Consider the following 12470-nt stretch of genomic DNA (forward strand, 5'->3'; position numbering starts at 1 on the left):
GCATGGCATGGGCCATGGGGCATGCACAACTACGAGGGGAATGCACTAGGCGTGCACCGTTTTCTGTTCGGGAGTGGGTTCGATGCCACCTCGTTCACATCATGTATCAGGTCATAACGACTGCGCATGGATGAACGTACCGTATTGTTAGGTGACTAGCCGGTACAGCATACAGCATACAGCAGATCGTCGACTTGCCACGCGGAAGGGGTCAGGCCCCACATAACAGGACCAGGATCAGCCAGCAGCGAAGAGCAGTTGTCCATTCTCAATTTTGAATTGGGAAACCACTTGAAGCTCTTCAGCGGAGATGCATATGCGGCAATACAACCGGTGGCATGGGTGTTTGGTCGCCAAGACCAGGCAGCAGTAAATCGCGACGCCGTCCTCCGTGGATCTTCTGCACTGCAGTCCAGCGCCTGGTAAACGTGGCAGCAAGCTTATGTAGGCAACACTTGACAGGAACGATCGGCACCGCTGAGGGTAACCGCCACATTCACTATCTGCCACTCGGTGTTGAAGTTCTTCAGTCAGTTCAGGCATGCAGGTAGGAGCTAGGAAAGTAGGATCTAGGATGCGTGTCTGCCAAGTAGACTTTCCTAGTAGAAAACACAGTCAGGTACGCACTTCTGGCAAAACATCATGTACAGTCGTGGATGAACATGATTGCACCACAATCTCATGATGTACAATCATGATAACAGTATCACAGAAATGCTGCAGATTGAGCACTAAGCAGTAAGATGTTGCGGGGTAAAGCTATTATCATGCCCCTAGATATACTGTTGAGTTGAACCTCACTTTTCTGGACACCTTGGCCTTGGGTCAGTGATTCAGGACAACATGTCTGGATTATCTATTTGTCCGGACAATCATGGGCATCATAATACCTAGAGTATATATAACCCCCCCCCCCCCCCCCCCCAGAGTGTGCAACTCTGCATATGGGGTCTCCGACGGCGAAAACTCACATCGCGTGTCTCCGGTACGTTTCGTACTACGTACAAACGAAGAATAGCGTTCGCGCAATCCGAATATCTGCCATGATCATGCCGGGGATTTGCATACACACAGTGAGTTTCTGTCAGAGAGTGCTTTTTTATTACTCCGCTGCTCGCTAAAAACGGGCTGGAAACGTACAACTGCGACACCACCCTACGTGATGTGAGTTTTCGCCATCGGCGAACCCCATAGAAAGGGTACCATGAGTTGCACACTCTTAGGGGTATATACTTTTGATAATACTAGTATACAGGTGCCATAAATTTATAGATTTCATTATTTTAGCCAATCACACTGACAAAAGCTAGAGGAAAGAATGTACAACCGTTCTCTGGATACTTTGTGTCAACTCTAGTTGATAGTGACGGGAATAAAGCAAGGAAGAAAAAAGAAAATCATTCTTGAAAACCTGGGCAGTGTTCGATTTGTTATCCGGATCAGGAGTTGAAAGATTTGAATCCGGAGCGAGCAATTTATAGATCTTCCATCTCCCGGCTCCAGTATGGCTCAGATTGAGTGGTACCTGGATAATTTTCACTATCGATTATTTCCTTATTTGGGACAGGAGCGAATTTGTCCTTTCAAGGCTTTGAATGATTGTCAGGGACCATAGAGGTATCTCCGATGTGCATGCCAATGACTTTTGTAGTTGTCTCCATCATTCAAAGTACATTGTGCAGAATCTGAGGAAGCCAGCCAGGTCACGTGATTGTTTGATGAGGCCAGCTTCACCTGCTTGCTTGGCAGAAACATGCTTTGACAGTGTTACCTCGATTCGTAGTCCCTCGTCACTATAGGTAGGCCATTTGTGGAGAGAGGGCCACCTAGAATTAATTCGTTGTTTCGGGTAACTTCACTCATCCGTACCAGGGTCGGTCGGTCGGGTTTATTTTTTATTTTGGTTACGTACATGTACATGTACATCGAATAGCTTTTGTCCATCTAGCCGGCAGTCGATCAAATCTGACTGTAGTGTAGACAATCCAGCGCAGTCATTGTCCCATGAGATCCAGGTCCCCTCCAGGACCAGATCTTGGCCTCGCTGGCAAACGAGTCTGACCGGCGAGCAGCTGTCACCTTGAAAACTTCTGTAAATAGCGACAAGGTGGCGGAGCTGATGCTGTTTCAGGACTGATTGCGGATCGGAGATAGAATACAACGTCGTCACCAAGCGCTGCATCCTGTCATTTGGCTAGCCATGGCTGCTTCTGAGGTCGATATCTGGACTGCTATTATTAGGGTCGCGTGTGTACATAGTCTAGTCTGTACATTTGCATGCACTATAAAAAAAAACATTTTGCAGTCGGGTGAAAAAAGATGGTCAGTCGGGTGACCCGAAACAACGAATTAATTCTGGATGGCCTAGCCAGGTAGGCGGGTAAGCAGGAGCTTACGGCATGTTCATCAATTCGCGCCCCCCCCCCCCCCCCCCCCACACACACACACATGTGCTCTCTGGCCGATCTTGCTCACTACACCAGCAACCTGACTCCAAGTTGTTGTACATGTGGATATCATATTGGCATTCCTGTAAATTCCTCCATACAGCTATTTCAACAATACACACATGTATCTCATCAGTGAAGCACTGAATTGGCTTCATGGAGATATCCTTTTTCATTTCGCTACCTCCAACAACTTGAGGTTGTGGTACTGATGTGGTGACCCAGGTCGGACAGAGAGCACAGATGCATGGTGGGTGGGGAATTTGAACTAAAATAAGATCACATTGATCACTGGTTGAGGGAATGGAAAAGCGAAAAGTGACTATACACTGATTATACAGCCTGGTAATTATACTTCGAAGTAAAAAAATGAGATGGAGTGTAACACGGCTCTCGGAGTCAAACCATGGACCATCAGGTAGGGAGGGCCCAAATATGCTCAAAAATTTCGCATATTATGCTTTTCGCATATTGGCCACTTGCTTCAAAATATGCTTCGAAATCACACAAAAGCAGACAAATATGCTCGAAATATGCTCGAAATATGAACTGATATCAGTGATAATTATCCGAATTCTTTGCTCCTTGTAGCAAAATATGCTACATTTGGTACAATATGCTAGATTTGCTACTTTATGCGACCTTGAGTCGCGGACACTCTCTTCTCGGGTCAAATTTTCGCCCCGTGTGGATTAGGCCTCAGCGGCTAATGCTAGTTTTTTTGGGCAAAAATGCTTTTGGCAATGCTAGTTATTTTGGTTGCTAATGCTAGGTTGAGTGCTCGTTTGCAGCATTAATGCTTGTTTCAGCACAAATAAAAAGGAAAGAAAATGGTGTACAGAAATACTTTTTCGGATGGTCTTGTGTCTAATTTCATTGTAGACACGATCAGATGAAACAGGGCACCATGGTGTGTGTGTGGAGGTTTGGCGCTTCCAAATAGGCACCCTTAGCATTGAGACGATAACGCTAGCGGTAACGGTATTTTGACTGTGGCCGGACCAAGAGTACCCATTTTGTTACTGTATGGCATATATGTACCCTTGAATCCTGTTGTGCACTTGCTGTGTGCCAGAAGAGGCCCAGACTCCATAATTGGTGCAAACATTACCATATGGGTCATTGCAGCGTATGACTTGGAAAGGTTTTTAGCCCCCAGGCCCATTTTAATGCTTTTTACCCCATAAAACCTGCTTGCAATGCTAGAGCAATGCTAGTTTCCAAAAAAGGCCTTTAATGCTACTTTTAATGCTAGCATTAGCCGCTGAGGCCTAGTGTGGATGAGCATTTTTCCTTCCAGGATAAGTTTGGAAGTGTTCCCTGACCGAGCGTGCCATGGTAAGTTTCCTTGTCCATTTCCGCAATCTGCCCTATGATTATCCCTATATTTATGCGAATTCTTTGCTCCTTGTAGCAAAATATGCTACATTTGGTACAATATGCTAGATTTGCTACTTTATGCGACCTTGTGTCAAAAGGATCAAAATATGCGAAAATTTGCGCAAGCATATTCGCCCCCCCCCCCCCCCCCCCTTCTACCATCAGGACTCAGGAGAGGGGAGGGTGTGCACTCTTGCTGTGTAATTGGGGACTGTGCGGTACCAGCCACCACCATGTCCACTGTCACGTGTGCTGCGAGTATTATTTACGCATGTTGTTGTATTTGGTTCTTGTCTCATAGAGTCCAGTGTCTGATGTCATATATGGTCTAAGTGTACGTGCAAGTATGGTGTGATGTGTGACGTTTATGGTGTGTGGTGCATGCAAGAGTATGCGTTGTCAGAGTGTGAGAATCTGCTTCCGTCTGTGTGAGGTGACTGTCAAGTGAATGCTGTACATGCGCAGTGCTAGTTTGGTCTGGGAATGAGAGTGATGTGTGATTCGTCCGTGGTCTGGTTGTCTTGGTCTTGGTCTTGGTCATGGATTCTGTACGTATTGGTCCCTGATTGGTCATCCTGATTTGTCACCTCTTTATCACTGCTTGTTCTTTGTTGCTTCGGTGTGTCTTTTTCGTTGTACATTTTTTTGTGTCTTGTTTTTGTCTTTCTCCTCCTGCGCCCTCGCCGTTTATTATTAAGAAGTGAATACTAGTATTGAAACTAACCGACCGGTGTGCTGCTGTTTGGCAGGGGCCAGGGGGAGAAGGCTAGTTCTATTTCACGTGTGCTGTCACCCAGTGTCATGTTCAATAGTAGTGGTAAGGAAAGGCGGCGATGAATGTGTTGAAATGAATCAATCGGAGTAAATTGTATGCTTTTGAATGTTTCCTTGTTCCTCTACAGGTCAAAATGAGCTCATGGAATTGTACATATGACATAATGGACTATGACCAGGAAATGGGCTACACATAGCAACATACCAGTGTTGTTGACACGAGCTTGGAAGGTTCACCAGCCCGGCTGCACGGAGAGTACTATAAGACAGATATGTCAATGAGTGACCTATCCGAATCCGATGATCACTACTGAGTCACAGCAGCAGTGATTGTAACAGAGGTGCAGTGAGTAATTGTTGCCCAGAAGCATAAGCAGAAACAGCAGCAGCAGCAGCAGCAGTAGTAGTGACAACACGAAAGTGGAAGCAGTGGAGAAGAGAGGGAGGCAGTGGTGGCAACAGCAGCAGCAGCAGCACTGAGTAGCCTGTATGTATGTAGTGCTGGCAGCGGCAGTGACCCAGCAGCAGAGGCAGGAATAGCTAGTGACAGGAGCAGCCACCGTGAGCAAGGATTGCATCAGCAGCATCGGCATAGCAGCAAGACCAGCCGAAGCAACCACAGCAGCAGCCGTCGCCCCAGCAGGAGCAGCCAAAGCAGCCGAATCACCAGCTGAAGGAACAGCAGTGTTGACACAAAGCATAGTGTGCCGCAGTGGAACGGATGTGAATGACCGGTCATGGATAATGAAGAATGACTGACTGTGCGCATGACTAACCGGCTTTCTTCAGATACTTGTACCTAGAAACTGCCTACACACTCTACCAAGTGTTGTCAGGATCCTCAGTTCACTTAAACGTTGCATGATGCATGGTCGTATACTGCCTTACCGGCAGGTCCAGCCATGGCTGGAACATATTTCAGGAAAACGTTGCAAAACAGCGTTTTTTTGTCAATAATGTTCAATTCCGGACAAGTATCCCATTGGGCCGGACCACCCGAAGTACCGGTGCTGCGGCCCCCGCGATGTACACCAACACAGAAGATCAGACTTACAGTGTCCTGGAGTGTGCACTGTTTCAGCCTCAGGCATACCTCAGCCGGTGCACCAACACTAGTGTACAGCAGTGCGTGCATCGGTTCGACATCGCCAGTTTTGGCGTACAATTATGTATACCGTCTGCAGTAGCTGCACAGGTGAAAAATAGACAGGGAGCAGGGGGGGGATACATGTACATGTACTACTGCACTTGTACTCAATGACAATACAATACAATACAATACAATGATTGTATTCATGTTACTTTGTACAGCACACAAATGTAACAACAAACACAAGGGAGTAGTAGGGAGGTAGCCTGGTGATGCGAGATCAGCCACAGCCACCTCCACCTTGGGTCTCCGGTCAATGGTCTCGACCCGTTGGCACTTGTCTACGCACTCAGTCGGGACATCTTTTTGAGTGTGGTTATCATGAGTCTTTCCTTCCATCAGGACCACAATCTCGTAGAAGGACGTTTTCTTTTCTGCAGGGAGCTGTTCGCAAACGAAACCTGGTTTGAGTGCGACTCCCCGGTTCTCTCCTTTCACTGAGCAGCCACACTTGTTTCACTGAGACGGGTAAAAGAGTGCTCACCTGGGCCTTGTCAGGTACTATCAAGTTGGCCCATTAGGTTGGAAATTCTCAACCGCCGTATCCTCCGCCTGATATTTAGAACTAGCCGCTACATTTCTAACTCGGACTTGTACAAAATTGCAACCTGTGCCCCCCCTGCAGAGTTATCTCGATGTTATAATGTGCTGTCTTGTGCACGCAATTTACCTTGGCATATCCCCCCCCCCCCCCACACCTACAGCAACTTAATTGGTTTGTTTCGAACTCCCCCACACGTAGTAAAGTCCGTCTCCCCCGAGCTACTACATCTCTGTTTGTATCTTCCCCCTTTTTCAGCTCTTATACTAAATGGCTGGCGTTGCCCCTTCATGCCCGTCAGGCAAAGTCGCTTCCCTCGTTTCGCAATCTTGCAAAGCAGCATTTCAACATTCCCATTCAATAGTCAATATACCTGTTTAGTCTCGGTCGTCTCACGTCGGTTGTACTGCTCCCCTTCCTCTATTACTTACCATGGTATTGGTGCACCACCACACTTCTTATACTTTCTTTCTACGCCATGGCTGGCAAACGTCCCCTCCTCATCTATATTGGCACTGATTCATCTTTAGCCACTGGAAGGTGTAATAATAATAATAATGTGGGCAGTGCTGGACTGTGTTGATTTCCCTATACTTTCTCGTACAGTACATTTTCTAATGTATGTGAATGATATCCGGGTGCAATTCTCAACACCTCGCTATATGCGGACGACACCACTCTGCTGGCTAGTCACCGGTCGCTCCCCGTCGCGTGTCAAGACCTGCAGGTAGGAATAGACTGTGTGGTCAAGTGGATGCGAAGGTGGAAACTCCGCCCGAACTCCGCCAACACCGAGATCATGTGTGTCGTCCCCAACGCGTCATCAGATGTTGCACATCTTCAAACTTTTATTTTCCATTTCCCCGATGATCCTACCCCGATACCTATAACCTCTCGTCACAAGCACCTTGGCGTTACACTTGATAGCAAATTGGACTGGTCCCACCATTTCCAGAATCTGGAAAAGCGGGCAAGCTCAGTCGTCGGTATTCTTTATGGCCATCTCCCCCACATTTCACCAGAATGCCGAAAGACCTTTTATCATACATACGTTTTGCCTATTTTCTTGTATTGCTGTGTGGTGTGGTGTGGCGCTAGTAATGGCCTCTTTGCAAAGCTGGAGATTGTCACTGATTGTGCATCGACGGATTCTCCGGGCAATACTTCGTTTGCCGCCCGAGACCAACATAGCCGTTCTCTATGAAAATTGCTTTACATTTCCTCTGAAACATTACATTTTTAGTGACCGATCCTCCTGCGTATACATTCACAAAATCAAACTTATCACTGCCCCTCAGCATGTGCAGCATTCCTTAATTAAACTGGTTCAATGAATCCTCAACAAGCCGGAACTCGCTTCGTTTCCCGATTGCAAGAAACAATTCCATGAGCAAATCGCCTGTATTCATGGTATTCCTAGCATACCAATTATGGGATTCTCTTCCTCAGCAATTAAAGTCCAGCAACACCCTCAATGCGTTTTTAAGGTGGCGCTACACCTTTCCGGCACCTTTCAGAGGGTCAAAAATCGAATTTTGGATTTTGACCCCATTTTCGCTTCCAGACCCTCTGGGTAGGTTCCAACCGCACTTCCCGAAAATTTGAAGTGAATTGCTTCAGTAGTTTTTGAGATATGGACTTTCAAAGGCCGCTATTGTCAAAAATAGTAATTGTAAATTCAAAAATTCAAATTTTTACGCATTAGAATTTACATTACACATGTTTTGGGTGTAACTTTGATTTCGCTGGCATTTTAGCGATGAAACTTCGCGGAAAGGCTGAAAATCTCCCTGGTTTTACCTTGCTGCGCCCCACGCAGAGCTGACATCACCATCGGCATCAGCATGCAGTGCCAGTGCGCATGTCACCACACACATGCACAGTGCGCATGTCGTACTTCAAATTTTTGGTAAATATTTTTATACCAGCAATCTCCAATCTCCAAATTGTAGCTCTTTATCAGTTTAGCTGCTTTGTTGGCTTTCATCTGTTTTGTGGAACCTTCCTTGATCACTATGGGCAAGAGGCAGTACGTAGGCCGTCCTGGTCGTCCAAAGAAGCGCAAATTCCATGGAAATCAATGTGCTAAATAATTTTTAAATTGTCGAGTGAAATTACGAAAATTGTCGTGGCAGAAGACTCTTCTGTGTTGCCAGAAGATAGGGATGATGCCGAAGTCCAACAGTCTAATTCTGGTGAGAGTGAGACATCTAGTGACAGTGACAGCAACAGCTCTGGAGATGAGCGCGACGGTGATGATTACCTGACGACCGGGAGCCGAATTATTTATTTAGAATGTTTACAAAATTTACTTGCTGATAGTGCCTGTTGCTCAGCGTGCCATGGCACCCTTACACTATGTGAAGTACGACGTGAAGGTTTGGCTTCAACTCTATCGCTGGCCTGTGACAGCTGCGAGGCTGAAAGCCGTGAAGCTATGTCCAAGAAGACTGGGCACTGCTGGGATGTGAACAGAAAGCCGGCTACTGCAATGACATGGATAGGACGTGGGCATCCCTTGTGAAATTCTGCACTGTCATGAATATGCCTGCATACCAGAAGCACACCAAGGTACTAGCAAAGGCCAGTAGAGTTGTTGCCACCAGCAGCATGAGCGTGCAGCTGCGAATGCCAAGGAGTTGGCGTCTTCCCCTGATATTGCCGTCACTTACGACGGAACGTGGATGCGACGCGGCTTTACCTCGCTACATGGAGCGTTTCTTGCCATCTCATGGGATACTGGCAAAGTCATCGACTACGAAGTCCTCTCCCGGCACTGCCAGCAGTGCACAATATTCCAGAGGAAGCTGAGCAAACATGAGATCAGCAAGGAGCAGTATACTGCCAACGTACGTGGACATGGCAATGACCTGCAAGGCATGGCATGCGCGATATGGGCATCGGTCGTGCATTGTGTTTCAACAGATGACAAGCCGCAGCATCAGTTCTGCCCCCTGGACCAGATAGTTGGTGCAAGTGGCAGAGTCATCAAGCTGGTGGCCCTGAATACCAACATATGAAGAGCCTGCCGGATGCAGTCTTCAAAGTCATCAAGCCTGTGTACTTGCGGCTAACTGAGAGGCAACTTCTCGAGAAATGCTTGCGTGGCGCTACTCAGAATCGGAACGAGTGCATCAATGGCCTCATTTGGCAGATTTGTTCAAAGACTGTCTTTTGCTCGTCAAGGACTGTCCAGACAGCTGTTGCCATAGTCACTGCTTGCTTCAACGAGAAGAACAAGGCCTCTGAGTAGATTCTTGAAGCGATGGGCCTGACAGCTGGTCACTACACGCGGACAGCGCTTGAGAAGTTGGACCGTGAGCAAGCCAAGAATGCAGCCAGGAAATCCTCAGATGAAGTGAAGAGTGCAAGGAAGAGGCAAAGGAGAGTGAGGTAGGGTGTGGAGGAGCAGACTGTTGATGACGAAGGTCTCACTTATGAGACTGGGGCCTTCTAAAAAGTAGCTGGCGTGGTGGACACAGATTGTAAATACATGTATTATACTGCAATTTTCCCCTTTTTTTGGCTATTCCCGCAACTCTTAACCAAGCTACTGAGATAACCGTGGCCTGCAGACCCAACAAAGTATACATTTTTGAAATCTGTGAAGCATTAGCTAGACATTGAACCGAAGTTTCAGAGGGCTGCTCTTCATATGCTCATGATAGCACAGGTCAAACCTTTTGTTATTTTTTGTGCTTATCGTTCTTTTCTTTTCAATCTCCTGCACTTGCTGGCTTGTTTTGCTGGTGTCCCCTTTCTTTGGTTCAATGTCTTGCCATGTGTGTGTGAGACACTGCAGTGGCACTCATTTTATTGCATAGGACGCATGGTCTTCTATATTGTGGTTACAGGCGAACCTTTCGGCGGATTTTGCGAACAGATCCGTCACATGTATGCCAACAGTAGATAGATGGCATCTTTGGCTTTATGTTTGCTGTTTCTGAAACGGGTATATCCAAGGAGTAAATGCTGAAAATTTTATAAGAATCTGTTTACCCATTGCTGAGATATGTGTGCTTACGTGGGACGGTGCCGGAAAGGTGTAGCGCCACCTTAAGCTTGATAAATGTACACGTACGTCGATCTTCATTTACTAATCATTGATTTTCATTCTCTTTGTGTATTACTTCAAGCTCCAAAGTAAATCACATATGCTACCTGTACAATTCATTTGGGTTTTGGATTGATTTTTATAATTGATTTTGGTTTTGGATTGATTTACTTTTATTTCATTTTCATTTTCATATAAGGCCACACGTTTTTATAATCTGACCCGCGCTCTGCGAAAACCGACCTTAGGTGCTTCGTAATTTTTTCGAGAAAAAGAACAAAACGTCACGATCTGTCGATTTTTGAAGATTACAAGGTGAGAGTCATGGCGGAACGAAGCAGAAGACAGTCGCTAGCTCAAATTGCTGCGGGCTTCTCCCCAGAGGTTTTAGCCGAACTCCTTCACGATGAATAGTCATTTTTTGGCCTGGTCCAATCGCAGTTCTGATGACAGCAGTGCCGAGGAGAGTCGGATGTGGAATCGCAGGACGTAACGCTGATCGAGCTGGACGGTGATGCGGAGGAGAATTTCGATCAGGCGTCGGTTCTGCCACCAGCCCAGCCCCTCAATGCCGGCAATATACAGAGTGCACACCAAGAAAAATCGGTTCAAGTACTGTCTACAATCCAGGAGGCGCGTGACAAGTTTGACAAGCGCTGTAGGTGTTCCGCACTGGTGCTGTTTCAAGAGCGTGACACTTGAAACCTTGCTTGCACTTACAGCACACACAGCGCAGGTCCTGATCAAGACACTGAGATCGCTGCTTGTGTGTAGGCGGAAAGCTAGACGTGCTCAGGAGACGTGGTGAGGCTACCCAGCGCGTCCAGCATGCTGGGAGATGTGATAGATGGGGCTCAACAACACTACTCTGAACTACTGAAGTACGGAGTCAGTGGCTGGTGTGGAAGTCATCAGTACATGCATGTCAGGAAGTCTTTGTGTGTGCCTCCAGGATCAAGCCCTGGGTGCTGAAATCTACAGGCTGCTGTCAGTGCAAGTGTAATCAGCCCAACACAGAACTCTGGAATGCACTGCCTGTAGAAGATGTTGTGGAGCTGAAGCATTTTATAGAGCGTTATGCTATGCTAGTATTATGCTATAGTTCATGGCCTCCCTTAACCTGCGGCTCGACATGGACACAACAAGCCAGTACCAACCTACATGTATTTGCCCAGCATCACTACGAAGAAGCTTGTTCACCAGGCGTTCACAAATCCTGGTTGCAAAGCTGCATACAGTACGTTTGGCAAGATTTGGAAAAGAGACTGCCATGATATCACCGATTACGAAACAATGTGTGCGGCTGATGTAGACATAACTAGATGTTCTAACTACCAGTACCAGATAAAACTATCAATATCCTTTAATCCGGTATTGATCCTAGCTTCTTCACTACTTTGCACCTGCCTCTACGCATCACTCCGGCTGGCATATCCTCAAACAGAGCCAAATTTCTCTTCCACCAGATTCGTGAGCAACACCATCCACAGAACAGAGATAGAATGTGTCTATCTCCACAACAGGAAGATCCAATGCCATCATAAACCTTTCCTTTTGAGCATTATGACATACAGATTTATTCTGCAAAGTTTGGTTGCAATCATCCTGCTTGAATTCTCGCTGCATTGGTTCCAAAATGTAGCATAAAACCCTGGATTTTTGCTATTTTTCCTCCAAAAATTGCAAGAAAAGTGCAAAGAAATTGTCATTGTATCTAACTGAATATGTATGCAATCCACCTAAAACTTCACCAGAAGTTGAAGAAAGGGTCCTGGGTCAACAATCCAGCACAAACTCAATTTCGCCAAAATAGCACCTAAGGTCGGTTTTCGCAGAGCACTGGTCATCTATGTTTCTCGTCACCCGCGAGCATACGATTCAGGAGTCTGGAGGAAAAAAAGAAAAAAATGTGCTGCACTGACTGTGCATGTGGGGACCAGCATACTCATGCACATGTACATAATGTGGCCTGGCCTGCGCGACACATGATGCGAGGTCACCAATTATTGTGCGCAATCTAGCTGCACATGCACAGATTGTGACAGAAGCTCCTACCACATACTAGTTGCTAACTATGGATGCTATTTTGCATGGTGTATTGGTGGATTTTAGTGTGAACAAAGG

The 12470-nt window shown here is 46.6% G+C and overlaps 1 long non-coding RNA gene across 1 annotated transcript; it reads left to right on the plus strand.

Moving 5' to 3' along the window:
- Positions 1–90: 90 nt before the first annotated feature.
- On the plus strand, positions 91–10501 carry LOC135808615 (uncharacterized). Its single transcript, XR_010552096.1, has 3 exons — positions 91–547; positions 4730–7779; positions 10354–10501. It is a non-coding gene; the product is annotated as an uncharacterized LOC135808615 (long non-coding RNA).
- The last annotated feature ends 1969 nt before the right edge of the window (positions 10502–12470 follow it).

This window comes from Sycon ciliatum, chromosome 2 (assembly GCF_964019385.1).
Source record: "Sycon ciliatum chromosome 2, ocSycCili1.1, whole genome shotgun sequence".
In the NCBI taxonomy this organism is placed as follows: domain Eukaryota; kingdom Metazoa; phylum Porifera; class Calcarea; order Leucosolenida; family Sycettidae; genus Sycon; species Sycon ciliatum.